The 7,717-nt window shown below is 41.0% G+C and overlaps 1 pseudogene; it reads right to left on the minus strand.

Moving 5' to 3' along the window:
• Positions 1 to 647: 647 nt before the first annotated feature.
• Positions 648 to 7,374, minus strand: LOC144120817 (inactive selenide, water dikinase-like protein pseudogene; annotated as a pseudogene).
• Positions 7,375 to 7,717: the final 343 nt, after the last annotated feature.

Raw genomic sequence — 7,717 nt, forward strand, 5'->3', positions numbered from 1 at the left:
GAAGCAACCTGTATCTAATGGCGCTAAGTAATGTCTGCTCTTAATGATACTGATGGATAAAGCTTCAGTGTGCCCACACACACTCTCAGCAAAGACAAGAGCCAGAATTTTTGCAAAATATCTTTATTCCCAATGCATGGCAAATGGCTGAGGCTTAAGCAATGAGAGGCTGTGAGATATGCCCACGGGAGACAAACCATCCTCCAAACCACCGTAATATTCAGTCAGCACAGATTCATGAAGGTCTCTTCAAGGAACAGCCAGTCTCTTAACTGAACAAACCATCAACACCACTACTATATGATAAAAGGGGAAAATATTTTACATAACGAATGCTTGTAGAAGACTATCTTTCATGACTAACAAAAATATTGGTGTGCTCATAAAGCGCATAAAATATCACTAACACAACACAAAATGTTTGTTTGGAGTCCATTTAGCTAATGTTCATGTCAGTGGCATGCAGCATAAGACCAAAGCTGTCGCCACTCGTGTATGTGGCATTCGTAGTTGCATATGACAGCCATAAGGTACCCCATCAGTAAAAACTTCACAGCTCACTCTTTCAAAACTCCTTGCAAGGCTGGAAACCTTCCTCACAACCAATTCTTTCCCTGTCCCCTATTCCCAAGCCTGTGTTACCAAAGCTAGGACTCCTTGTCGGCTGAAGGCACTTCGAGCACGCGTAGAGAGTCCGTCAGCCTTGCTACCCACTCCCCTTCAACAACATCCTCTATGATCCACGCTGGGTATCCCGCCTGCTGCTCAATTTCTTTGCACGATCCTTCGGCATTCTCCTTTGGAAGGCACATCAGCAGTCCACATGAGAAAGGAAAACTGGAAACTTGTAACTCACTAACGCCATAAATTTTACGAGTGCAACCTATGAAATAAACTTGAAATGAAATTGCTGCTGTTTTACCACAATTCCTGTATTGCCGTAAAATTGCTGCAATTCCTGTGTTATGATTATATATTTTTCATGCACTCCTCTCCACTAATGCCCCCAGAGGCCTTGAAGGTATTGAAATAAATAAATAAATAAAATAAATAAATAAATTCCATATGCTAATATATTGGCAAGAGATTTTGAGAAAACACCCCAAATGATGCTTTAACTTGTTCATTGCATCTTGGGTGTCCGGTGGGTGATCCAAGATACTAAGTCGCGCGATGAATCCGTCGCTATGCTCTGATTTATCAAAGAGCGTGTGGAAAGGACACACGCCATGTCGCTGTTGCCATTTATTGCCGTTTCCAGGAAGTTCGCATTGCTAAGTAAAAAAAAATTTTTGGCTACAGTTGTACTAAGGGCAGCGTTATCTGTGTGAAGACAAGAAATTTTCTCTATGTGAAGCCTCGACAAGTGCCAGAGACCTCCCTACTCCACCCTCCACAAGAACCACGCATCCATCACCAACCCGTTGCCTGCCTCCACACACCAGAAGCCCATGCAGCAGCAGAGCAAAAAGAGCAACAGTAAAATCAAATCCAAAGAGACAGTGGGAAAGTCAGCTGCCCTCCAGAAGCATCCCCAACCGGCCACAGCCTCACCATGCCCCACTAGCTAGGGGGCCGCCAACATAGACACCCTCTAGAAAAATTCTGTTGCACTCGGCTTTAAGTAAAAGCATTCATTAAAGTAAAAGCATCAAAGTAATCACTGAGCGAAAATCCAACTGCTATTACAGCATTCTCGCATCAGGTTTCATGATCGTCCTGCCAATTTTGTTTACTTTTCTCCTGGTACTACTCAGAGCAAAGCATCTGAATTACATTAAAAAAATCTGAAAAGAGTTTCACCCAAAAGGAGACAACAACATATCTTTCCAAGGAACAACTGTGTATTTCCGACAGGAACACCATCACTTGAATGTAACTCTAAACTCTGCATACATTTTAGCACTTCCTGACGGTGAAAGTTTGAAAAATTGTGTTGTATCTATTTTCAAGAAGCTGTGAAAGACATGAGAAGGAAATCCTACAATAGAGAAAAAAAAATTCGACTGATTGTCAGTCAGTGGCTCAACAGAGGTCTTGGCCGAATGCCCGTGCGTTAGTTTGAAGGAGGTGCCCGTGGCGGCCAGCAGGGCAGGAAATTGGCTCTGATGGGCAGCGTGTGGATCACAAACCGCACTGAGCGCTGCTGCATCTGCACCAAGTTCTGGGTGTGGCCGAGCAGACCGAAGCCTGTCACGCCTGTAGCACCGTGGCAGCCATGCTTGTGCATCAGCCGAGCTCCTGGAACAACAAAGGCAAAAAATTTGTTTTAACACAGTTTCTGCACAAGCAGGAGCGAAGTGAAAGTCAATGCCCACTTGGTCACAAAATACACAACTGATGAATAGTCGTACAATGCCTCTCATTTCATGATATAAAAGGAAAAAAATTTAGCTGGTCTGATAAAGACCTGCTTTGATCAAAATAAAAAGTTTTCCTCGTCAAAAGTCTGCAATTTTGTGGTAGCCTTCTTGCATGCAGACAGTGAAGTACTAGTAAATGGAACACAGATACTTGCACTTGCAAAATGTGAGACTGCACAGATACTACCAGCATACCCTGTAAGGTGGTAGTAAATAAATTACTGCAGTCTTTAATGTTGGTCGCCAGGTTTCCACTGTCCCCCTTCCCATGGGCTGCTAACAAGCTAAGATATTTCCATGTAATAAACAAGGAAGCAAAAACCAGATGGGCAAAATACAGCACTTCCCAGCCCCACCACCTTCTCAAGGTTAGTGTTTTCCAATCTAATCTAACCTGTATCCTTTATTTATTTATTTATTTCAGATACTGTCAATCCCATTGGGATTTTTACAGGATGGGCACATAGTAAGAAGGTACAAAGCGAATACAAATGGAATGGTATATATTAAGAACACTGTTGTTTGCAAGTAATTACATGAGTATGGGAAAAAAAAAACACAGATAGCAGAAAATAAAACACATAACGAAAGAGTATATTTCACAGAAAAGGGTGCGATTTTATACATTGTAAGTAGTATGTTCATACAGATGCTGTTATATGCAGTGATACGAGCGGTCTGTTGTACTTGTATAATTATTATTTATTTATCTATTTTAATTATCGCACAACTGTTCTTCTACCAGAGTTACAAATTTCTGCAAAGATGTATTAGTAGTGATAGAGGGGTTCAAACTATTCCAATCTTTTATGGCAAGCGGAAAAAATGAATATCTGAAACAGTCGGTTCGGAATGCGTACTCTCTAAGGGTTAATGGGTGCTTATGCCGGGATGGTCTCGATTCATCTACAGATATATGTAACGAAGTATCTATGTTTAACGAGTTATGAACTAATTGGAACAATAATTTTAGTCGTGCTAGTCTGGCGCGTTTCTGTAAAGTAAGAATACATGCTTGGTTTAGTAGTTGGGATGGTGAATCACTGGTCCTGTATTTGTTAAAGATAAATCTAATTGCCTTTCTCTGTACTCCTTCTAGTTTGTTAATGAGCTGTTGTGTGTAGGGAAACCAAATCGTGTTTCCATATTCGAGAACTGATCGTATAAATGTGTTATATGCTAACAGTTTGGTCTCCGGTGGCGCTTCTCGAAGCTGTCTTCTAAGGAAGAACAATCGTTTTAAAGCAGATGATACTATACTGTTAATATGTGATTCCCATCTTAGATCATGTGAAATGATTAATCCAAGATATTTGTGTTCGTGAACTCGGGTGAGCGGTATGTTATTGATGCTGTACACATATTCGGACCTTTGTTTTTTACGGGTTACACATAAGAAGGCTGTTTTTTTAATGTTCAATTCCATTTGCCATTTGTGACACCATATTACCACTTCATGAAGGGCGCTGTTTAAATCATCGTGGTCATTTACAGTGTTAATTTCGTTGTAAAGTATGCAGTCATCGGCAAAAAGTTTAATTTTAACTTGTATGTTAGAGGGCAGATCATTAATGAAGATAAGAAATAAAAGTGGAGCAAGGACGCACCCTTGGGGTACTCCCGACGTAACGAGCGCAGTAGAAGAAATTTCATTGTTAACTACAACATACTGAGATCGGTTAGTTAAGTAGTCCTCGATCCAGTTGATAATAGGGCCGTTACCTAAAGTTGATCTAAGTTTGCTAATTAGTTTTTTATGGCTTACTCTGTCAAACGCCTTAGAGAAATCAAGTGCAATCAAGTCAACTTGCTTTTGGTTATCAATGCTCTGGAACAAATCATGTGTTAGTACGAGTAATTGGGTGATAGTTGAAAGTCCCCTTCGAAATCCATGTTGAACAGGCGATAAAATGTTTTCTTGCTTAACATAACTGGTGATATGCTTTAGTATGATGTGTTCCAATAATTTTCCTACCGTGCACGTTAGTGATATTGGTCTATAATTTGAAACGTCATCTTTGCTTCCTGTTTTGTGTATAGGAATAACTTTCGCTATTTTCCATTCATTAGCTAGACTGCAGGTTGATAAAGATTTATTGAACAATAAATGTAAATATTTCGCGTTGACTTGCATATCTTTGCAAAAAAGTGTTTGGAATATTATCAGGACCATTTGCTTTTTTTGTGTCTATTGATAATAGTAGGTTGAGCACGCCTGTCTCAGTTATTGTTGGCATGTCTAGCGGTGTTTGAATGCGCTGAATACTCTCCGGTGTGCAGCCATCGTCAACTGTGAACACAGATTGGAAGTATGTATTTAAGGAATTTGCAAAATTTTTATTATGTCCTTGCCAATTGAAGGTGTCTTCTTGTGTTTTGGGGCTGAGGTATTTCCAAAATTTTCCAGGGGAGTGTTTTAAAAAATTAGGAAGCGTAACTGAGAAGTAGTTTGTTTTCGCTGCCATAATTTTTGCTTTCATTTCACGGATGGCGTTCGCGAGCTTATGTTTTACCTGAGAGTCATTTTTTGATTTTAGTGATTTCCTTAGTCGTTTTACTTTGCGTTTCCCATGAATGATATCGCGTGTTATCCAAGGGTTACGCGTATTTGTTCGTTTGGTCTTCAATGGTACAAAGTTTTTGATGCAGTGCGATACAATGGCCTTGAAGCTTCCCCACAGCGTATCTATATTTGTACCTTGGTAATTAGCGAGTTCTTCAAACGATTCCTACTCCGAAATTAGGTAATTAAGTATGCTTGAATCATCAGCGTTTGTGAAGTCTGGGTAAGTAGTTTTCGAGATAGTACGAGCTGCTGTTGCTTGAATGGGTGTGGTGCACAATGTTAGCTTATGATCTGATATGCCATCGAGGACTGCTAAGTTGGTTTGATCGATCGCAAAGTGATTGCTGAGGAAGATGAGGTCAAGAATGTTAGATGCACTACCTTGAACACGTGTAGGCTCATTGATAACTTGGAACAAGTCAAAACTAAACATAATATCAAAAAGAGTTTCAGAACACGGTGAGCGGTACGACATGCTTTGCCAATCTATATCTGGTAGGTTGAAGTCCCCAAGAAGGATCAGTCTGGATTTTTGAACATATTGTTGCATATATTCATACAGCGAGACCAATGCAGGCTGATCTGCCGAAGGACTGTGGTAAACACAACCTACAGTGACAGTGTTCGTTCCAAATAACAACTTACAAAAGAGTGCCTCGGCACCCTCAACTTCTGGTAAGATTTCGAAGGGAATTTTTTTGTTTATTAGTATAGCCACTCCTCCTCCACGTGTTATCCTGTCTTTGCGCACGATAGCATAGTTTGGTGGGGCAATTTCTTTGTCACTGATATCGCCAGTGAGCCAAGTTTCTGTAATCGCTATGAAGTCAGGTTCGAGGCCGATAAGAAGAGATTCTAGTGACTCAAATTTATTAAGTATACTTCGCGCATTTACATTTGCAAAAGCTATCTGTTTCGTTTTGTGGGATGACGGGGGCGTAGGTTTGGTGCTTTGCCATGTTCGTTTTTTTGGCTTGTACTCGCATTTGTCTCGGGACACGAGTTAGTTGTCGCGTTTGTCTGTGTCTTTGCGGGTACTCGGCAGTTGTTTTCTTCATCCCATTGGAACATTTCACCGTTTATGCGTATTTTGTCGAACACTAGTGCAACCTTTGCCCCGGAATCTTTCAATGCTTTCGCACTAATCCACAACTTTTTCCTTACGTCGCGTACTCGGGCTGAAAAATCTTCACTGATCGCATATTCACTACCTTTAAGTTTACTACAGTTTTTTAGCACAAGATTCTTTTCGCGATAGTCAAGAAGTTTTAGTATTACAGGCCTGGTTTTTTCAGCTGAAGGCTTTCCCAACCTATGTATGCGTTCAATGGCGACAGGTTGAATTTTAAGGATATTTTTAGCAATGTCTTCATTAAAAATCTGTTCTAAGGACTCACTGTTTTCATCAGGATCTTCTGTAATGCCGTATACTAAAAGGTTACTCCGCCTCGATCGGTTTTCCAAGTCATCAAGCTTTAGTTCAAGTAAGGCAACGACTTTTTGCATGTTGGCGACCTGGTCTATGCAGTCCAATAATTTTTTGTCAAGGGCAGCCATGTTTTCCAATTTAGCTTCAATTGATGCTAGTCGTTCCTCTTTGATGCTTTTTATGTCTCCGGCTGTTTGTACTATCCAGACACGACTTTAATTATTTTCTTTTTTCTTTTCCTTATTTGTTGGCATAACACTGGAGTGAACGGCTGTGGTAGTAAAGAGACAGCCACAAGGATTGGATGCTTCACAACAGAAAACAAACAACTGGTGGTGGGGGAAGCCTCAGGCCCTTAACCAATATTTCAACAAGACGACTTTCCTTTTCTCCCACCTCTTGCCTAGCTGCGACAGCATCACTCTTCTTGCGTTCACCTTTTCACAACTTATCTTCTTCACTTCTGCCTTTTTAATCCTTCTCCCTGCTTGCCCATCCCTTCTTTTTCTCCAAATGAACTCCCCAATTTCTTTGTGCATTTACATGTCATGATGTCCTTTGCTCTCGCATATTTTGCAGAATCTACCAAGTGCAGCAACATCTCCTAAAGGGCGTGATCAAATTCTTGGAGCTTCTTTTTATTTGTTTGCACTAATGTCCTGCACTTTTCGTTTTCAATGCTATATCATATCCCATCTCATTATTTATGTTACGATTACTGTAGTGGAAGCTGTCTTCATCATGGGACACGAATTTATTATTGTTGCCCTGACCACTGCGCTGTACTTCAATTATCAACTATTTTGTTGTCACCTTCTTAAAGCATTGCTCACAGTTTGTATGCACTTTAGTATCTCTCCACTCTCTTTCTGTGAGTGCACATGTTTCACCTCTACAATACCTCAGGAAGGCATTGCAGAGACTGCCGTAAATAAGCACATAAGCAAATAGGCAACTAAAAAAAAACTGCAGACACGAACAAATCAGCACCAACCATTGAGATTGAGACGTGCCATGGAGTCTATTGCATGGAGGTAGACCCTGCGTACATCTTCTTCACTGATGCCAGCCTTCCCCAGCTAAGCATGGCGCTCCGGCTTCTCCAGCCACTGGTGAGTGTTCACTGCCACCTGGGTGCCAAGGGGCTTGGTCAGTACCAGCACGTCTCCAGGCTGTGCATTGTCTGGCCTGTAAAGGGAGCATAACGTTTAGCAATTAGGTTAAATGGCCAGGCTGATGAACATTCCAGTTTTTGTCTAGGGCCTTTCCTGTTGTTCTGAAATAGCTTGCCTTTAATGACGCAGTGACTACTTCTGTAGCAAACCTTCTAAAAGGATAACGTTGAGACAGGCATAGCAT

Source organism: Amblyomma americanum, chromosome 1 (genome assembly GCF_052857255.1).
Source record: "Amblyomma americanum isolate KBUSLIRL-KWMA chromosome 1, ASM5285725v1, whole genome shotgun sequence".
NCBI classification, from domain to species: Eukaryota; Metazoa; Arthropoda; class Arachnida; order Ixodida; family Ixodidae; genus Amblyomma; species Amblyomma americanum.